Source organism: Phalacrocorax carbo, chromosome 2 (assembly GCF_963921805.1).
Source record: "Phalacrocorax carbo chromosome 2, bPhaCar2.1, whole genome shotgun sequence".
Lineage (NCBI taxonomy): Eukaryota > Metazoa > Chordata > Aves > Suliformes > Phalacrocoracidae > Phalacrocorax > Phalacrocorax carbo.
This window is the reverse complement of record NC_087514.1, coordinates 116,315,897-116,338,424: the sequence shown is the minus strand read 5'-3', so window position 1 is coordinate 116,338,424 and position 22,528 is coordinate 116,315,897.

The following is a 22,528-nucleotide window of genomic DNA, read 5'->3' as shown; positions in this document are numbered from 1 at the left end:
GGGACAGTTCTGTCTGAGAGGTGACAGAAAATACTGTGAGCACATACAGATGTAGACCTAGCTGGAGGTGAAGGTGCATCCTGCCTTTGCTCAGGACATGAATATGTAGAAAAAATGCACAGCGTTCACTGCCTCACAGGGACAGCAACAAATGCCAGGAACTGAATAATGAGAGCTACCAGGGACTGGCACTTTTACAGGGAAGAGACAGTAGACAGAAGAGAAACCAGCTCCTCATAGAGGTAGAGGTGTCCTTGGCCTAAACAGAGGAAACATTTGTAAATCAGGGCACTGCCTGCGTGCTGTTTCAGCTTGCTTCCTCCAGTAGCGGCGACCCATTTCACAGACTCCCTGATGATGCTCCCACGGATGATTTACCGAGCTGTTGGCAGAGAGTACCAGCACGCACACATTATTCTTGTCAGTGCAGGACCAACAGAGCCGTTAGGAAGAGCCGTATCTGTCACCCTTCTGCAAGGCACACAGCTGCATTCACCATTTACAGCAAGCGAGAGAAATGGGACTTTTATTCATTTTCCTCTCTTCCTCAGAAACTTTCAGTATTTAGGAGTCTGTGAAAACTGACCAGGATTAACACTAGGAAGCAAAAGTGCTTTTGGTTGACACTGTGCAGGGATGATCTATATTAGTCTTGTCACTAATGAGTCATTTCCATTTTTTTCCAGCTAAGAAATAATGAGCCAGAAAACTTTTAAAGTATTCTAGAAAACTTTCCTTTCCCCAGGGCTACCAACCACACATTAGTCCACACCATACATCACTGTTTCTCACTGGCCGCTCTCAATTCCAAAGAGCATAGGCTAGTTGCAAGGGTGACTTAGCCCAGTTAAAAATTTGACTCAGGCCTAAAACTATTACAGTACTATATATTTCATTGGCATTTCAGAGCAAACTAAGTTGATTGATGGGGGAAAAGACTGATTTGTCTAAAGTATAATAGTGTCTCTCTTCTACATTTCTTATATTTCTTAAAATACTTTGTGTCTAGAGACCTCAAACTGCTTTTCAGATACTAATAAATTAATTATTCATCCTAAATAATGTATCTTTCTCCATTTTGAAGAGGCATGAAAACATCAAATGAGCTTGCCTGATTTCCACATCTGAAAGAGCTAAGAACAAACTCAGACTATTCCAATTCTCAGTCCCATCCTTTGGCCACATGGAAATATTTTTGAACCAGAGTAAAATAAAGGGTTAACAACCCTATATTATGCCAGATCAAAATGAATCGTTCCCTGCATGTAAGGTGTAGGTTGGAAGATTCCTTTTTTCCTTCCTATCTCACATGAAAAGATGAAGGAATAACAGAAATTGCTTTGTCTAGCCCCAAGAAAATGGTCCCAGTTCCTCAGGCTCAACCGTGCTCTGACAACAGTGGAGACAAGAAACTCTAGGTTCAAGATATTTGCTGTATCTCCTTAATTTTGCTCCTATCCATACACATGTTACATATACAAGCAGAAAGGGGGGGAATGGTAATAAAACTGTTAAAATGAAAAAAGCTTCTTTTCAATATAAAGACTTGAAAGCTTTAGAATTCAGTTCATAATTCTCAGTTTACATTGGTTCTCAGTACAGGCATGGTGGTTCATCCATTTCTAACCTTGCCTTGTGGACTAGCAGTGGCAGAACTTGCTACTTTCCATCAGTGGAAAACAAGAATCAAAGTAACAGCTGGCAGTTTACATCTTACACGTGCTCGCCCTCCATTTTATGCTTGAACAATGGTAAATATATAATTCCTATGCATAGTTCATCAGTTAAAAAACATCTGTTTCTTTGTTTACCTGCTTTCAAACTAACTGAATAATTAGTTTTCCAATTAATAATCCAGTTCAGTACATAATGCAAAAACATTAAGATGCCTCCAGATCTCCCTTTTGGCAAGTGGATGGGGACCCTCTTCCTTCTGTAGAGCTTTCTGAAGCCTTCACTAGAGGAAAACTATATTGAATCAGGCCGGAAGATACCCATAGCCTGTTTTTCCCTGATACCTTTGCATCCTTTGGCAAACACAAAGTTCTAGATGTATATTCTTATGACTCAATCAAGGTAGTTCTCCACTAGTACCTCCATATAAAACACCACTCATAGTGCTGGTTTAAAGTAACAAACCCACTAACTACACAAAAAGCAAACCAAACCAAACCAACAAACAAAACAAAAAAAAAGCCAAAAAAACTCTCAAGAAAATGTAAACAGCAAATACATCGTACCATCTGCATCTCCTTGTGTAGAGCTCTGAGAAATGATACTTTGTCCATCTCAAAGCTCACGCAACTCTGGCATTATTGCAAAATAATAAGGAAACTCTTATATCTATCAGAGATTCGGTTACCCCACTCACGACCAGATGCCTTTATGCTTTTATGTGTGATTTCACTTCCCAACCTGCTGGGACCAGCCACTAATTGTTTCTGTCTCTTGTTGAACTTAATATTATGACTTTGCCTAATTAAATAAAGCAAATGCTTAAAGGATACATACCCTTCAAAAAAACTCACATCAGTAAGCACCTTGAGAGCTGTTTTTATAGATAAAGCCTAAATGAATTGTCCTCAGAGACAAATCCTTTAAATGTTCCTCTTATCAAATATATTTCACCCCCACCTCATCTTGGAGCTTGGTGTCTCCCTTTGCTACCCTCCACTGGCAAACCCACAAACAGAAAAGACAGTAAAGTGAGCAGCCAAGCTAAACCTGCAAGACAGGTTGTTCTGATTGGTGATGCGCACACGTTGACAAAAATACAGCTGGAAGACAATAATACCTTCCATGAGGGCTGCTCGTGTAGGAGAGTGCAGGGCAGCAACTACCCATGACAGCTGTTCGGGACCCCCGAGTGACTGCCACAGCTCCAAGGTCTGCATCTCCCCCGGGTAATAAAAAGCCCAATGTGCAACAACCTCTTACAGCCTCACAGTCCCAAGGAGGCTTGGCTGCAAGCAAGGTGCATATGTAATCCATACATGTGTCAATCCCTAAACCAATGCTGGATGAAGCACCAGAGGTGATCAACCACCGTGCCTGGCTATTGCTTGTGGATCCTCAATTTCCTGAAACCTTCACGTGCACCAGCTGTCACTGCAGCACCTCCCCAGCAATCCTCGCTGCTCTAGAGAGTGCACCCTAGTGCCAGGCATAGGGGAGGCTGGGATTTAACCCATCACATCACCAATTGCAAGCTGAGCTCCTCACACCTGGCAACAAAGCATCCTTGCTCATCAACATGGCTGTGACTTTTACCTGCTTCCCACACAGTGAATCTCAGACCAGAGACTTGGAAAGTGTTGTGTTGTGGGGCAAGTCTCCAGTCAAAGAAAATGCTAAAACAGTATTCATGTTAAGGTCTGGCGGGAGGGTGGGTTTTGTTTTTGGTTTTGTGGTTTTTAAACCGCCAACTGAAATGCCACATGATGCCTTGGAGCTGTACTTTGGATGCCTTGCATACTTGTTTTCTCCCAGAGCCTGTGCTGTCTGGATCAAGCTAGAGCTCCCATGGTTCACTATAGTATCTCTTACTGGTCTAGAGGGACTTGGGATCATAGCAACTACACAGCAGCTCTGGGAGACAGAACCACCACAGTGCTGGAGAGGAGTTGGGAGTGATGAAGGCTCTAACGTGGCAAAAGAGCGGTGTTCCAGAAATGTTTTGAGTTCAGGCTGAAGCATTTCAGTTTGGAAACAAAAAGTGCGTGTTCATGATTTTTAACTTTCAGTTGTTCCATTTTCTGAGTAAATAAAAGGTACTGAATGACATACAAGGAACATTTTGGTCCAGCAGAGAGAAATATGTGCAACAAATCGATATTTTTTAATAATCTACTTTCAACGACTGCTGTTCTGCAAAAAAAAAAAAAAAAAAAAAAAAAAAGAAAAAGAGATAGCAGGGCAGGGCTGCCTTGCAGAAGCTTTTCACAAAGTGGATTATGTCCTTCCTCCTCCCCACTGCTTCCCATTGCCTCAGGAAACTACCATTGCTGCTGGAGTTAGAGCGACACAGCTGTTGGGGTTAGAGCGACACAGCTATCGACCCTAAAGAAGGCAAAAAAGGAAGATATTTTCCTGAGCCTGATCCCTTCAGAGCTACTGCTGTGCCTGAGCAAACACTTGGTGCTTCCAGGGCTGATCCCTGTGAATGCTAATCCTGCCTGTGAAGTTTTACCCAGTGAGTTTGTCGGCTGGTGACGGTGCCCTGTCATTGCAGCCGGACAGGTAGCGCCATCCCGCTCTGCCCTCATGCATCCCACTGCCTCCGCCCACTCAGACTGCCGGGGTTTATTTCAGGAGTACTGCTCGCTCACCACAATGTAAGAAATTTAAGACACGCACTGTGAACCTTAATCATTGCTGGTACGTGAGTGCAATTGCCACGTTCGGTGTTTACACAGTAGATCAGTGGTAAACCTGGCATTAAAACCCTGGAGTCCTGATACCCGGCTCCCAGTTGCCTGTGGTAACACTGCTCATTCCTAGTGCAGAGCACACCCATTAAAATGAGACAATACTGTTCCCCGGAGCTTTCATGACACAGAATGCAGTAAGACTACATTTAACACCAAGTTTCCATTCATAAATTGTTAAAATCACCTACAGATCTTCTAAAGAGATGTTGTGTCAACAACATATCTTTTATTACTGCACAGTTATAAGGCAGGTTTACAAGCAACCCATCAAGTTACTTTCATGCCAACTGACAAACTCATATTAAATTATCACTTACTGACAGTTTAGCAGCAGGGTTTTCTATGAAGTGATGAAAAACGACCTGTTGGGCACATGACTTATCTGGGAGGATTCTGGAAAATTCAGTTACACAAAGTGAACAGTAAAAGTTTAGAAAGATTGCTAAAAAAAATCTGGGGTTGGGAAAATTTTGTTGATATCCTGAGGTTTCAGTACTCAAAAATAATATTTTTCAAGGAATATTACATAGAAATTTGGCTTATTTTAGACAACCTAATGGCCATTCTGGCCTTCTAATGTATGATTCAGAACTGAAACTAACTAAGAAGCTCACGGAAAGCAAGAGGAAAAATTTCAAATGAAGGAAATTGTGCAGCAGAGTAGGAAGCACTATTTGAAATTAAGGTTTTGAACGGTGATACCGTCATCTCACATTTTTCCAGCTGGATAGGACACTAATATTTCAAAACATTTCTAACCATTAATACACACAGTAAAATTAAAACTGAACTGTCAAGAAATATCCAGGACACAGGAGGGAACGCTGTGTTTGAAGCGAATGTCTGTCTGTGCTCCCCCTGTGATTCCTGTGAAGGCACAGAAGCCATCAGGCAAAACAAAGACTAAAAATAAAGAGGCCCAGCTCAGATTTAACAGAGCGGAGATGATTTCCTTGCTGAACTCAGATATTACAAGCAGGGTGAACCTTCCTCCTTTAGAAGGTCATGCTGCTTTTGGGTCACAGGTAAAATCACTGGCCTGATCTTGCACCTCAAGACCTTTGGATGCACTATGTTGCACCAAGGGTGATGGAAGAGGACTGCAGCACCCTCAGTTATAAACGCTACTTCACTCTTACTGCTTGGCCCATTTTTTCCCCCTTCTCTCCTCTTCTGTGCATGGTCAGTCCCTTTTCACTCCCCCCCCACAGACTGCAGGGCTGTGCCAGCCTCTTCCCACTCGTGGTTTTGAGGATAACTCACCATCACTGTCTTCCACAGGGCACACTTTTACTCCCAGGGGCTGGAGAGCAAGGTAGGGAGAAACTAAAGTAACTAACCACAGACTCTGATGGTCACACATTGGACCAGCCCTCGGACCTGCCCCAATGGTTTAACTGAGTTGGTTTGTTCAGATTTGTGCCTAGCAGAGCCAGGAGCAGCCAAGGAGAAAACAGGTCTGGACAAAAACGAGCAAGAAAGAAATGACTGGAGATTTTTTCTAAACATCAACAGAAATGCATGAGCTTCTTAAACAAACATTTAGGGAGACTTTGTTGCTCCACAGCCCATGAAGTAAATACGATTTTGCTGTTTAGCGCACACTTAGACAACTTGCTGAGAACAGCAAGCCTTTTGCTAGGCATGAATTAGGTCCTTCCAGAGTTTTTCTTTGTAATGTTTTGTGTTCAGTCAAATAATGAACAAGGTTGTAGCCTTCATAATAATTATCTCAAACAGAGACATTAATGAATCATTCATCAAATGAAAGGGAACAAGTGTTATATAAAATGCTTTAGAAAACTTGCCTTTGTTCCAGTAATTTAGCAGCTGGCAGCTGCATCATCATCACACACACACACACGCACACACACACGTGGGGATTAAAACAAGAGAAAAAATGGGCTTAAAGCTACCACGGACAGAAGCTAGAGGGTAAAATGCTTAAAAGACCCTGTGTGATTTATGCACCCACATCCTACCCAAGAGCACAAGTTTTGACTTTCCATGACACTTCTCTTACAAAACCATTATGCAGAAATCCAGTTCCACTGCCATCCCACAGCCCCAAGACACAAAGGCAAATGCACATCCCCACCCACAGCCATACTGCACCAGCTGGCTCTAGGAACCTCAGCACCTAGACGTGCTCCCTACAAGGCTGGGCTTTTCTCAGAGACTGTTCCCCAGAGAGGTAAACCAGTGTGACCAGAACAAAAGCACTGTTACACCCCATGCCCAGCGCTGCTTCTCCAGGCTGAGTGTGTGAGCTCTCTTTGCATGTTCCAGTCAAATACTGCAGCTGAAGTGCTCCTTCTGCCAAAGGGTCAAACCTGCATACTTGGACAGTCACATCTGCTCGCTTCATACATGTGCTTTATCATCCTTAGCTGCTTAAACAGAAGACAGATGACTGCCATTGGGCAGGCTTGAGGATTTTTCCATTTCTCTCCTTAGTGTGATGGGTAGCATGTTATTGAATAAACAGACAAGCCAGATCCTGGGAAAGGTCAGGATTCATTATGAGTAAGAGGAAACAACTTATCCCCCACATGCATATAATTGGGCCTGACTGCCATTAACACGACGCAAACAGGCAGCTTCCGACTGGGTACCTCAAGGGAGTGTTACAAAAATAGCTGCAGGCTCAACCAAGTTTAGCCAGACGGGAGTGAAGACTAGCACAATAGCTAACAGGGAACCATAAAGGAGATTAGAAAGAGGTAAAAAGGAGACTGCAGGTGACTGCTTGCCCCCAGACACGTATTTTGCTCCTTTCATTGTGAAGCCCCCAAGGTTAGTCTGGAAGGGACAAATCAGGAAATCTTTCCAAGTACCTTCACCACATCTTTTGTGAAGATCTGATACTAAAGCAATACTGTTTCTTCTGGCTAATACTCACACATTTTTGACATTATTCCTTCCTTGCTGTTAGCTTTCAGACAGATAGAGTCTAACTTAGCAATCATTGTCTCAGGAAGATCAGCTGGTTGGGTACCTGTTGGCTTTAGGAAGACAGGAGTGTCAGCACAGTTGATGCTACTCCCAACCTTCCACACTGGTTGGATGAAGGCAAATGTAACCTATGCCTCCAAAAAGTTAACTGAGGCCTTGTGACAGCCCTGGAGAAGACAAGGAAGAGCAGTGTTTCACCAGCATATTTCTGCTTTGAACTGAGACAAAAGACAGAAAAACACAAGCATGACCTGCCACAGAGAACATGCACCCACGTGCTCAAATCCGGTTCAGATCAGGCTAATTGCACTGTCGTAACTCCCAGGATAAACAGCTACACCTGCTTACACTGGTTTAAGTTTGCTCAGCAGATGTTTCAAAACAGTGCAAGCACTCGGTGTAGGTCTTTGCAGCACAGCCTGGCTTTGCAGCAATTCATCAGAACCATTCTCACACAGAGAAGGTGGATTCAGCACGTCGGGCAGTACAACCTGCCGGCCTTACCCTGCTGCTTCGGGAGCCACCGCCAAGTGCTTGAAAACCGGATACCAACCACCTCCTGTGCATGGTTACACCAGGCAGCCGAGCTGCCTTCACCTCCCTGCAGCCATGGGAACGAGGAAACTCTGTTAAGCATCTGTCACCTCTCTGCACTTACGGGGGGTGGGTGTGTGTGTGTGTGTGTGTGTGCTACTTTTGCATTAAATTGTTCTGAGTACCACCACATTTTTAAAGAGTAGATCACACTTTCCAGTGGAGGCCAACCCCTGGAGCTTTCATAGTTTTTCATCTCTGTGCAATGTAGAGGCCCTACCACAGAAGTTCGACTTCTTAGGAAAAAAGGAAAAAAAAAACCTAAAATATATACAGTTTCACAGAATTCAGTTTAAGAAAAACGGTTTAAGACAGACATACTTAATGAAAAAACTCTAAACTCATTTCAAATTAGATCAATAAATAGAAATCAGTACTAAATGCAAAAAAATCCTCAATGGCATTGTAGAACAAGAAGTGGAAGTTCAGCCCCCACTTGAATGGGTCACAGTGCAATTTCCAAATACATAGAGATTGCACCCCTCATCCAAATTTCACAAGGTAGGAGACTCTCCTGTCTTGCAAAGTCGTAATCTTCAATGACAACATGTTTTCTATGAAAGACTGTGAATTAAAATATAAGCTCTTTGGAATATATGTATATGATAATACACAACATTTCTTAGCCTCATTTATCCCAAATCAGAAGTGAGGCAACTGCAGGGTTAAAGCCAGTAGACTCACCCTACCTGTTTTTTTTTTTTAATCTTGCCTACTCCTTTTTTCTTTCTTTTTTTGTCCCCCTAGGAGAGTTTAACTTTTTAAAAATTGATCTGATGAGTCTGCAAATAACTGTCACAATTTTTAGCAATCCACATCTAATTGGAAGAACAGCAATGCAAACCAATATAATTGCTGTAAACTGCCTGTGTTGAACAGTGAAGAATCTGCCCAAAGAAGTGAAAAATTGCACTAGTCACTCCCTTTGCTGACAGCAAGATTTTTTTCAAATGAAAAATGCTTCCTTTTTGCTATTCCATTCCCCTGAAATTATCATAGCCTATCAATATAAATGCAGAAAATGGCACCATTCAGGAATGCATGCTTGTTAAATAAAGTGCCATAAACACACCATTAGACTGTGCTTAAGCCTCATTGGTTTCAGAATAGATTCGGGCGCTCTTCTGAATAGATGCCTAAACACATTGTAAGCCTTGCAGAACACCTCGACCCTCAGAGGAGGTCCAAGCTGGCCGGAAAAGCACAGCCTTCCCGCAGAAGAGTGGCCGCTTTCTTGCTAAGCCTGCACACGCTCGCAGGACACTGCAGAGATGATACACGGGACTAGCCTCGTTCGCCTGAGTTGGCGTGCTCTGTTAGGTACTAAACCACAGGCATCTGAGCAAGCCTGGCTTGCAAAGCCGTGACGCCAGGAAAGAGCACGGCAGGCCAAACATCACTGTGGTTAACGAGGATGGTGCTCTGATGCTCTCCGCTGGTGGAAGTGGCTGGAAACGGCAGCAACACGTGACAAGGAAAGCTAAGGGCTGCCTTTGATATATGATCATTAACTAGCTCCCCCATGCAAGGTGCTAGCATTTCACCTCCATCCCAGGCATAGAATCATAGAATCGTTAAGGTTGGAAAAGACCCTTAAGTTCATCAAGTCCAACCTGCTACTGGTGCTTTGTGCTCCCAGGCACCACTGCAGTTTATGGGAGGACAGGAGAATTTGGTGTCAAAGGCCTGGGCTTTTGCTGACATCCTCCAAAGCTCATATGCCCCTCCACTGACTTAATTTGGACACGGACAAATGCAAAAGACTGGCTCTGACTCTGCATGGGTCAGAGAGACTGCAGCTGTCATGGTGCGATGTTGTGGGAGCTGCAGGTACTCCAAGCTTACCCGCCTCCCTGGGCATAGATGTTGGCACCGAGGGAGAGTGGAGGCACTAATGAATTGGCAAAACTGGTTTGATAAAATGAGTGATCAAATGATGGGACAAAAGAACGTCAGCAGAAGTACTAACACTTGCAGCTGAGGTAAGCAACATCCTCCCAAATGACGATGGGTATGACTAGTCTGGCTTGGATTGGGAGGCAGCATGATTTGCTTCTACCAATTTAGCAGGGAAAGGGATTAAAAGGCTTTTTATGTCTTTTCTGTAGCTCCTTGAGAACAACATTGCTAATGCTTTCAAATGAACAGGAACATCCCTGAAATGCAATAAAAGCCTTGATTGTTGGCTTAGCTACTACAGAGGAGATTCTCAATATTAAGAAACCCAGGTAAGAGTTTCCTGCTGGTCTCTCACTGGCAACAGAACTGGTGGGGGGCGGGGGGGAAGTATCAGTCTTACAAGAATATAATAAGAAATGCAACAGGATATTTTGCCACTGACAATTGATTAGAGACATTGCTCTGCCCTCCAAAACACTTTGGCAACTTTCCCAAGAGAGATGTGCCTTTTTTTTTTTTTAATCTTTAATGACTCTCAAGTCACGCAACAGGCAGTTCACATAATTCACTAAGCTACATTGCTGCTTTCCTCACCAGCAGCAAGCAGAAAAACACAGATTTGCCCTTGCACCATTTCTGTGCCTATCGATTATATCATTAGGTAAGCAAATTGGTTACCTCACTTCAGACTCAGTGCTAAATTACAGTCACTAAGGTTTGTCATCACCTTAATAGGGTATCGACTGCCATGAAAAGATTGAAAATCCCTGTATCCCAGGAAAAGTAATCGTGAAGGAGCATTCCCAGCTCATATTCTAGAGCATGACACGTATTGTAATAAATTGTAATTTATAACTAGGTCAAAATTCAAGCCGTTGTATATGCTGCAAGCACTCCTTTTAACAGATCAAATATGCTACCCATCAAATACAGATTTCCTTAATAGTTAAATTGCTCTGTCAATGGACAGCAAACTGGCCCCCCTGCAGACAGAAGCACTCATGATGTGTTAGTGATGGCTGAACTTCCTAGGGGACAGAGATGGGGCAGACTTACCTGAGCCTCCCGTGTTAGGGATGCTTATCTGATCCTGTAGGTCTGACTCCTGGTTTTTATCCCTGACTCTGCCACTCTATTTACTGAGGACTTTTACTTCTCACCTCTGTCCCTGTGAGAAAAGGGGATTGTACTGTTTTCACCTACCTGCAAAACAGTCCCGATGAGGAGAAAAATTGGTCAAAGAAGTGACTAAACTTCACCAGATACTGGAGTAGCCTAATCCCTTCTCTGACTCTTCCTACTCACAGAGCACGTGCTTTGAACAGCCAGCAAATAATCTACTCCAGCCTGCTCTCAGACCCACTTTCCACCTTATAGCACAGATATAATGAGAGCGTTCCCTTTCTAGGCAGGTCAGCTTAAAATCCTCTCAGAGCCCCAGGAGGATGTACTGAGTCAGGGCTGACAGCCCATACCGACTTCAGCTGCAGGGAAAGCGCATTATCACCACTCTGCAAAATGCCCCAGCCTGCATTAAAGTGGCAAAGTCACAAGGCAAGTTTGTTTAGATCTGGTCCAGAAGGTGGAAAGATGGGCAGAGGTGGCTCTTGTTGTGGTCAGGAAAGATACCAGATACCCTGGAGATGAGGTCTTCATCCTGCAGCAGCCCCTATTTCACCCTATTTCACCCGGGCTACTGATGAGTGAAAAAGTAGATATAGTCTTCTGGAAGGAGCTCTCTGTTAGTCACAGAAAATGTTCATTGATTTTCATCGGCTTTTAGATTAGGCCTATAACTACTCTTAACTTCGGCTGGGGGTTGTAAAGCAACCTAGCAGCAAAAATGTTGGCAAATACCTGAACTGCTCAGTCACTCTGCCAAACACCATGTTTAGGCTCAGCTCAGGTTTGGGGTAGACATCACAGGTTCTCACTTACTAAATCTAGAGAAAACAGATTGTCTGCTTTTTGGCTTTATTCTGTATCTCACACAAATCAGTATTCCCTCTCCACATCCACGTACATTTTTCATAGCATTTTGTTACAAAAGAGAGTTAGCCAGCAAGTGATTTGTATTTCCCAAGAAACATCATTAACAGTGTGTGACACCCCTGCCTGCAGCAGTGTAATTAAAATGCTCAGCCCAGAAGGCTGCACAAGCAGATCACACAATGCAAACCCCACAGTGGAAGGAGAGCAAGACACAGGGGAGGGAAGAGGAGGAAATGGAGGAGGACTCTGCATAGCTACGGTGCTAGGGCTGAAGGAAAACAGCCCCTTTACCACTTACTAGTATCTCAGCTGTTATTTTACCTCAGAAAGAAGCGGAGCTGTGCATTTACCTCTGCAATGGAAAAAAAATGGTGAAGAACAAAGCACAAGCTGCTGCCATCATGGGACAGGTCACAGGTCCAAGGCAGGACAATGAAATATTGAGATCAGGGAGGTTTGTCATTCCCTGCAGATTCCCTCTGAGCTCTGAACAGACATTATGAGAAACCATCATTAGGAAGGGCCTTATCACACCTACATAACCCCTGAATACTGCCAGAACAGTTCACCGAAGGATAAATATATCCTTGGTATACAGCTCTCTGGACTGCAGTAGCTGGATGATTTTAATTAGGTTTCTTTGTAAAGATATTAAGGAAGCTTATCATCATCTCAGGCATTGAATTCAATGAAAGATTTGCTCAAGCACACACAAAAATCTAAGCAGCTCCAAGGAAAATAGATAACTTAGATGGACTGACCTGTACAGCAGGAATTAAAGAGTTTGAGGCATATTTATTCATGGAATATATACTCCCTTAAGAACACCCTGATATTTATTGAACTGATATCTAAATAGCTTTATCAATACTGGGTCTATTTAATGGGTATCTTTTATGATTTCTCTAGAGCAGAAACATTAGACTTGCATGAAAGGACCCACAGATACTCTCAGAAAACAATTCTGTGTGGCAAGCTGACACAGATCAGATGTACTCATTCCCCGCCATTTGAGTCTGAAAGGAAAATGGGGTTTTATGTTCCTCACTTTGTTTTCTTCCATATTCCCATGAAGTTGAAAAGTTCGGGGCTTTTTATGGCAGTACTTCCTCACCCCAGAGCAGGAAGAGCCTCCTGTACTCTGTTTAGAAATGAAAATGCAAACATGCACACCTGCACAGCCAATCTGTAAACACTAACTTCTCTCTCGAAAATACACCAGGAGAGAGAAATTGAAAGGAGGACAGCGTTGCTGCCTGGGGACCTGGTTGTTCCTCAGGGTTCAGTAACACCTGTGTGCTTGAGCACGCAGTTTTGTAAGGGAGCCATCTAACTCACAGGAGGCCCTCGCTGCACCAGAGTTGATGCAAGGACAGTTGACCCACTAACTGTGTACCAGCACAAGGAATCAATCCCCGCTGGGACATGGGCCGAGGCTCCCTCTGTCCACAAGCATTTGTTCTGCCACCCGAAATGCAAACAGTTTCGGTAAACCTTTGCTCACAGCAAGACAGTTCCTTCCCCAGCTCCAGCCACAGGACAATGTGCACAGACACTACATTGCTCTCCTAACCCCAAACCAGCAGCAGCAGGGGCAGCGCTGTGGCCAGGCTGAGCTGTTTGTCTTCCAAAGGGAACATACCTCTTTACACCCTGCACTAGGTTGCTCTAGGATCCCATGTCTAGGATGGATGGATGGTCCTCCAGCTCACACTATAAATCCTGAAACTGCACACTCTGCGTGTACGCTGAATTGCTCACAGCATTTTTCACTCAACATGCTCTTTGCTGCAAGGGTCCTTAGAAAAAATCACACTGCACAGCTTTTTCAACAGCACCTCGGGAACCTGAGTCCCAGTTTCACACAATGATGTGATTTGCTGTACCTAAGCCACTCAAGGACTTTAAAATACTCCATCAACAGATTTATTTTTTACTTCCAATTGTAGGAGGAAGCAGAAATGAGAGCAACATGGGGGTACCTGCACCTGGATAACAAGGGGTGATGTGAGAGGGATGCAGCAGTCAACAGTGCCTGCATATAAAGACCTGAGACCTCTGTGCTGAGGGGGTGCCTATCCCAAAATTCACCTTGCCAGAAGGAAATTACCAATGACAAAGTTTGCCTAAGACAACTATCAGAATAAACAGAAATGGGTGGGGAATTCCCAAGAGACTTGAGGAAAAACCTCAGCTTGGAAACAAGGGTGAAACATGCATGAAAGTTTGCAGCAGTGGGGAGAAAAGTGGAAATAGCAGCAGGCAAACCTCATCCCAGCACTGCCAGAAGGTTAGGAAGGTTAGTTATAAGAGGGAATTTAGGCATTTTTAGGCATTAATTAACGTCTTGTAAGTATCTAATCCCATTGTTTATCTGTTGTATTGCTAATACTGATGCTGAATATACAGTTCACCAATTGCCGGTTTATTAGATGCCTATAGTGAATCAATTAAGTCTGATTTGATTCAACCCATGTGAGTCAAGCAGTTTTTCCCTGCGACACACCAGAAATTTTCCTTACTGCAGAGAGGAGAGAATGTAAGAGGAGGATCAGGTCTGTGGGTCCAAATCCCAAATTCTTCACTCATCTCTGAAACCATGACTCATCCAGAAGTAACGGTCCCATCATCTGGAAGTTTAGAGTGCCATTTCAGTGCTTCACGGAGTGCTTTGAGATAAAAGATGTCATATAAAAATATTTTATGTTAAACACTTTGGCAGGTGTGACATTCCATCTCATAAACGATAATCAGAGATATATAAAGGATAACACTTTACAGCTTTATCTTATGAATCAACCCCAGCAGAGCTTAAGTGCTTATCCAGCAAGTCAGACAGAGCAAAACCAGAAACCACCCAGAGGATTTTTTTAAAATGTTATATTTGATTCCCTTTCAAACCCATTTTGTTTTACTATTTTTTTAAGAGCTGAAAGAAGTCAGATTAGATATTTAAACTCAGGTGCCTTTTCAAATGGGAACAGATAAACTCAGAGCTCAACATTTAAAGCCTACATAAACCTTAGGGGTTTCTGCAGCTTCAAACAGACCATATTGCCATTTATGCTCCATTCAAGGCAAGACAGATGCAGTCCCGAGCCCAGATATGCCTGGATAATGAAGACTGCTATAAGCCAGGCCTTTTCTGAACGTGTGCAATCAGTTGATTCTCTAACAGAGAATACTTGGCAGCCTTTTTATTCTCCTACAACAGCTTTATATAAACAGGTTAAAGGTCCCAATCCTGAAGTTTTTGTTCTTGTGAACTTGTGAGTGTGGCTGATCTCAACCCTCATATTTATGTGTTGAGATTTTTTTTCCTTCAGTAAGTTTCTTAACATCCACTGTCTTTTTTCCAGGGGATTTATAAAGCTAACATTAAAAAAAAAAAGCCCAGGAAGCAAAAAATTTGTACGCATAGGCCAGTGTATCAGCTGAGTATCAACCAAGATTTGAAACAAGATGGGAGTCAGTAAGATTTGAGGGTTTTTTATTATGCAGGAAACAAACTGCAGGAGAAACCTGGCTCACAGCAGTGCCTGAGCACAGGGTCAGGGAGAGAGGTTGAGGAAGCAGAGTCATCTCTGGTTTGTCTTCTGAAGGTTCTCCATGTTCTCCAAGGATGTAACCAGGCTCCAGGTAATGGACCGCAGCAAAATTTGTTTATTCCCAAGATTCTTTCTTAGGCAAAAGAAAACTGTGTAATTCCTAAAGCTCCTCAGTCTTGGATGCACTTGTGTAAAAAAAGCGTCTCTCCAAAAGGCTTCCCTCCAAAATTTCTTCCTTGTAAGCAAATCAGTGTCGCACATGGCCTATAAAACATGCTATCAAATCTACCTTCCAGTAGTCAACAAAAGGAACAGACCACCTACCTGTTCACAGGTGATGTCTGCACACAGATGTTCAACAAATTCCCATTTTTTTAATACAAAATCAAAACTCTACCCCTTGTCTCTGCCACCTCAGCCCTGTCACAGGGATATGCCTCACACCTGGCAGCTACAAATGAACTTCCAGATGCTGCAGTGACCTACTTTTAAATAAAATTTACACAGTAGGTCTAAGCAGCTCACCCTCATCATTCTCTTGGTCTGAACAGTCAGACCAGGTACAAATGCCTGTAGCACAAACACAGATATTTTTTTTCATGGTTTCATAGAGCTCTGGCCACTTTTGCCTCAAGGTATGCAAGCAAATTATATTTCATACGTAGCTTTTTTTTCCTTGAGCTATGCATGAACTCTTTCAAAAGCATCAGCAGAACATCATTTCTCATTAAAGGTATGTTCTAGATGGGAAATTTCTTTTAAAGCAAAGTACTTACCAACGACTCACATCAGCCCATTTAGTTTCCAGGCCACCAACTCAGTGCAATTTTTCATTTCACTACCCAAATGTCCTTTTACCTATGCCAGCACTACACTGGTGTATCCCTCACCTGCACACACGTAGGCTCCCGCCTCCAGAGGCAGCTTTTAATGCCCACTGTAGGATTTCTCAGCTAGCCTTCTGTTTAGAAACCCCAAGCCCTAAATCTTGTGCCTTTTACCAAGAAACAGCTAGCAGTGCCAAGACGACAAACAAGATGCTGTAGGACTCACACCAGGGAAGACAAAGGAGTGCTAGACAAGAGCAAACACTCCTGCCAGCTCAGTGCCCACCTCCAGCAGGGGAAGCGGGTCACCCCAAGGGCCAGATGTCTGCAGGACTCAGTCCCTCAGGCACTGCCAGCACAAGAAGGGCTCCAACATCCACCTACAGCTAGGAACAGAAATATTAAAGAAATTAACCTCCATTCTACTCGATATGTTCATAGAGTTTTGTTTCCCCTTGCTTATATCTTATTTTTGCAATGAGCATTTTCACAAGCACAAGGACTCATGAGGAGTTCATCAAGCCTTACTGTTCATGGTCCACCTCAGGTCACAAACTCCTGCTTCCAACTTCATTGCTTCTGCAACAATCCCATGCAGGGTCTCCACCAGAAGTGCTGCCGGTTCAGGATCTTGGGTCCTGCTTTCAGGCACACGCTACAACTAGTAGCGGAGCATGAGGCAGACACACACAGAAAGAGCAAGCAGTATATGCAGAACTGTTTACAGCCTGAACTAGTTTCAGCCTCAACAGAGCCAGCAGCAATGTCCTTCTGGTAGTTCGAACCTCTGGGAAGAAGACAAATATGTAAAATTAAATTTTGCTGTTGTAACTGAACAGCACGTTCGGTCTCAAGAACTGGAAAGTCTCAATCTACTGGAAGAAACAGGGGGCCTACTAGATTAGATAATCTATTTCCTGTCCAAGCATGATAACTTTAATTCCATTTGATTTTAAAATCTAAAAACTCTAACAATGTGTGTTGCTAAAAGAGATTGCCTATGAAAAAAGATCAGAAGGATGTACAAAACATATCCCATCTTACTCTGGCACCATTTAAATTATCCAAGCCAGGAAAAAAAAAAAAAAAACAAACCTTCAGAAAGGCTCCCTCATAGCTGGACGTTTTATCACCAAATTCATCTTGCCTGAGCTTTGGAAGAAGACAGGGAGACCTCTTGTGAAAGAACGGTGTATTGCAAGAACACACCCCACATCATCTTGGTGCGTTTATTCTTTTCCCTCTTTCCATACTAATGGGCTCTTCAGTGAACATACCCGTCTCCTCTTCCCCATTGATTTCATCTCAACCACCAGCATCGTGGTGGGAAGAATGCATCCAGCTCCTGCAGCTGACAGGGATGCACAGAGCCTCCACATCTTCGGGAGACCCAGAAGGGTCTGGACCCTGACCAATGGCTTCTACCGTAAGTTAATTTTGTGCTCAAATAAAGATTTCCATTTATTTCAACAGGCTTGAATCAGATCCATTGTATGTTTTCAAAGTGCTTTACAAGCACCTGAAACTTTATCTTTCATGTTTTTTGGCTCTTAAAGCACAAAGTATGTATGAATACAAGCAAGTCAGAGCCAGTGGAGGAAAACAAAACTATTGCAGCAAGCAACAGACACCAAAAAAGCCAAAGATGATGCTTGGAAACTTATTTTCTCTAAAATTAGAAGCCTTTCTGCATCTTACAGAGCTTTGGGTCCATTTGGTTGGTTGCAGAGCTGGGTGCATTACATACTAACCGTAAAAGTGTTTGATGTAGAGTGCAAGTATATAAGTATATCTGGCTTCCTTGGGGAATCTGTACACATGCACCCTTAGTAAATAGGATACCATGATAGCATCAGGTGAGTTGTCTGTGGATCGGTGCTCAAAGAGCATCACAGCCTTCCTCGTCAGAAAGCTTTTCATACAGTGCAAGTCTAGTTCAACAATCCTTGCAAAACAAATGCACTCCACCGAGCTCGGTGATGGAACTTTCTTCTGCAGGCTCAAACTCCAGCTTCAATGCATGCCCCCCACAGTCACGGTGGGACAGGGACCTGCAATCAGTGCCTCAGGGCTGCCTCGCTGCAGCCATGGATGGCAGCAGCAGTGGGGTGGCTTAAACCCACGACTCTAGAGATCAAGTCTCAAAACTTGGGCTAAAACAACCCCTGCAGAATACGTGGCATGGCCTGAAGAATTGCTGTCTCCAGGAAGCAGAGATGGCTGCAATTGTTTTTCTGACCATTGCAAGGGAATAGCTAAGGTTCCCTGAGTAAAGCCTGAAAATAAAGGAAGAAATAAATTTGCTGTCAGACACTGGCTGTTCATCGGTTAAGAGCAGTGATGAGCCATTAAAGGATGACTCTGCACACAGACACTCCAGTGTTTTGTTCTGGTGTCTGTTCATTTTTAATGTAGCCCATTACCGCAGTAACGTCGGTGGTCAATGTTTTCTATATTGAAGCAGCTGCTCCCAGGCAGTAATTTGGAAAGGCCAGCACTGTCACAGCACCACGCTGTGCCCAAAATGAAAGCTAGTGACCGTGTACTGGGCTGCTGTCTCCTGTGGCAGGGAGAGAATTGCTCGCCAGCACCTCAGAGGCCTTTTCTCTGCCAGGTGCTTCATCTTCTCGCACCAGTGCTGGAGGCTGTGGGGGCAAGCCAATCACAGGAACTTGAAGAGGCACAGTGTAATAAAAATAGAGCATTTGTTCCTAGAGGAAGGAAGATATCAGAAGAAAAAGCTGGAGAAAGGGAGGTTGCTGGGATCCCAAGTCCTTCTCTGAGACCCTGTGTGGGTTTTCAGCTGCCGCCTGCCTACCCCAGCAGCTTCAGCTGCTTGTAAAAGGCTGGTCCAGGACCACAGTCCAAGTTCCAGTGGTAGAGGGACAAAGCTCCTTGGCTGTGACTCAGAGGAAAGAAAACAGCCCACATAGATACAGAACAAAATAACACATTTTATCTCCAGCATCTCCATTCACCCTCAATCTACCTGTCACTCAGAGACATCACTTAAAAGACTGAATCACTGTTCACCTCTGTCTGGATTCTCCTTGGTATCTGATGGTGCCAAATGGTACCTCTCTGACCAACTCTTCTCATCTCGGCAATAGGCACAAAACTTGATGTTTATCTCCAAAACAGACAAGCTGAACAAGAAGCAGGGACAAAACAGTGGCCAAAATGGCCAAGCCCTCAAGTTGTATGAAAACAAGGTCTCAGTCACTGCCAAAGGGTGTTTGCTACAGGCACAGTTCACACCACTGGAACCACGCCAGGAAAAAACAGGTTTTAGGGTTTCCTAACAGGGAAACCTCGAGGGATATCTTTGGGAGAAGGAGAGAAAACTGACTTTGCAACCACATTCAAGGTGTCAGCCCTGTTCCCTCAGAAGCAGCCAAGGGGTCTAACTGGGAACTGACACGTGGTGCTGGGAGGGCTGTGACATCCCTGCTGGGACCTCCCCGCTGGGACGGGTGCTGGGTGTCTCCCAGGGCAGCCCCTTGGGACCAGCCATGCAAGAGAGGCTTCCCACGGAGGCAGGCAGAGGGAAGACATCTCCTCAGTATTTTTCCCTGGGGAGATTCAGAACAAAAATATCAAATTTCCACACCCGCTGCCTGCGTTCAGCTGTGGCACACGTCCCAAAAGCTACGCTGGCACACCCAGTCACCCAGTCCTCTCTCATGCAGAAGTAGGGACATCATCAGAGCCATCCTCTGGGCCACAATCCTGGCCAAGGGTGTGTCAAGAAGATCCCAATTTTAAAAATGGGTGGGGTTTTTCCCCATTTGATTTGGCACTGGAAGAAGATGTCTATATTTAAACTGCTTTCTCTGGACTCATTTCAAAGTCAAGGGACTTTTGCACGTCCCAGAGAGAAACAGCTGTTTGTGTCAAAGTTCATTTGCAAATTAATGCTGCAGCCAAACCAAAACCTTTATGTGAAGCCAATTCCTGTGCAGAGAGCAGCACCCTGCAGCGCCTGATCCCCCCATTTCTGTTCCAAGAGCACCACCCGGTGGCCTCCCCGACCATGGCGCTCTCCCTCAGAAACTGTAATGCAACTAAAATATTTGAAGGTGAAGGAAAAATTAGAAGCCTAGAGTAGTGCAAAGAGCTATATGGATAAGCTGGGCAAAACCCCTGTACGTTTATTGTATGAAACCCGGCCAGTGAATGAGCAATGAACAAAATGCTGTCTTACAGGCATCTTGAGGAAGAGGGAAGAGTCGTAGGGTAAGTTTTGCTGGGACCAACTGAATGTGCAGGGCTGCAGAGGCTTTGGAAGAGCACACCCCACTCCCACTCACGGCAGGCGCTTGCCTCCTCCTCCTCCAGCACCCCACCTCCCAGGAGAGCAGCCCTGCTGCTCATGGGGGGCAAGGACCACCATCCCAAAGGTGCTGCATCACACAGCAGTGTGACCCTGCTCCATGGGCAGCTCCCTGGGCCATCAGCAAACCAAGGCAGGTCCAGTACCGATGGCCTGGGCAGCGATGGGCAATTGCCTCCCCATTTCTACACTCCTTCCACTATCAGTTCACTTCTACACAGGGTGTTTCACAGGCTTACTGCATGTTTCTCTGAAGCTTTGAAGATCTTGAAGCCTAAAACTGAGCATTTCACACATGCCCATCAGTAGTTTTCCGCATACAGCTCCCTGGCTTTGGCTGGAATTGTGCATTCGTTGGGTTTCCTGTGGCATTCTCACCAGAGAAGACATTCCTGAGCACGGTGGGGTTTCTGTGTGGATCCTCTAGCTGCCTGAAGCAGGAATTCATTAAATAATTCACTCCTGGGAAGGGACACAGCCCTGTGGGAAATAATTTATACAAGTGTTACTGGCTGTTAATGCAAATCTTTGGGAATAAAAAGAAAATGCACACTTCTATTAAGATGAAAAAGGAGTGTGTCTGTCTAACAAATAATTCCCAGTAGCTATGTCATAAGACCCATGTGCAAAGGATGAGAAAGCTCCAGTGCTTTCAGTATACTGCTCTCAGGAGTTTTTGTAAGAGCTGAATGGTTCTGAGGGAAAATTGAAATGAGTGCAAGAAAGCCATGCTCTGCCTGGCACAGGAGACCTTATCAAGCAGGCAAGTGAACTCAGCAGTTACCTGAAGTACTAATAAATAAAAAGACCTCACAACAGTAGGAGCATGAAGGAGGAAAGGTCGGGCAGGGCTAATCTGGGAGCAAGCAGCCTACATCAAATGCCCACAAGCCCAGCCTGGCAGCGCAGCACCAGCTGATGTGCAAGGTTGGGTCACCCGCCGCCCCTTTAGCTCACCAGGTCATGGGAACTGTGGCAATAACATTCAGTCAGCTTATGCAGTCCTTCACCTCTCCTTTTCTCCTCTTTCTTTTCCTCTTTCCTTTCCTTTGCACTTTCATTTACCTTATAAGTTTAAAAAGAATAGTTTCCATCGTCTGTAAACAGACCAGCTGGCAGGTCATGCAGCCCTAGCTGTGACAAATACTACAAATGTGTGGTAAAAGCATCCAGCAGGTACTTGTCCTGTTTATCTTCTGGATGTCACTTCTCCTAAATACAACCACATTATGAGAGGCATTTCTTTTGCTGAAATATCAAAAATGCTTTAGTAAAGCTAGAATTACCTAAAAGGCTCTTCACTTCAAGAGACACTTCAAGACGCTGCAGCGCTGTAAACCTTTATCATTTTAGTTAATAGAAAAATCCTCTCAAGTGTTTTGTACTGTGAGCAGTACAGCTTCTGGGACAAGTCAGCGCCACTGGAAAAGATGAGATTTGTACAAACACATACAATCATTAGAGTCAACACGCACGTGCACACACGTGTTGTGTAACAAATTGTAGTTTCAAGCTTCAGTTTCCTAAAATTGCAAGGGCCCAATTTTGTAGGAAGACACTGAAAAGATAAGCCCATTCAAAACTTAGAATAATATTACCCGAGTACATGCTTTTTCCAAGTTAGCAGCCATTTCATGAACATCATCACAGAAATTTCATCAGCATACCAAAAAAAAAAAAAAAAAAAAAAAAAGGAAGAACCCAAAAGTTGCCTAAAGCTTTTTTTGGGAATCTATTCAGTTGTTTTTCTTTTAAACAACCATTCCTGTGTTCATAAGAAATGAGTGATCACAAAAGCAGCATTTGCTTTTAAACACAGTAACATTATTGGATTTTACTTTGACATAAACGTTCCTGATGTCACAATATGCAAAACAACATTTTCAACAGGTTAATACAGCTTCCTAAACCATATCATTTCCTAAACATACTTTTTCATATTGTCATTTT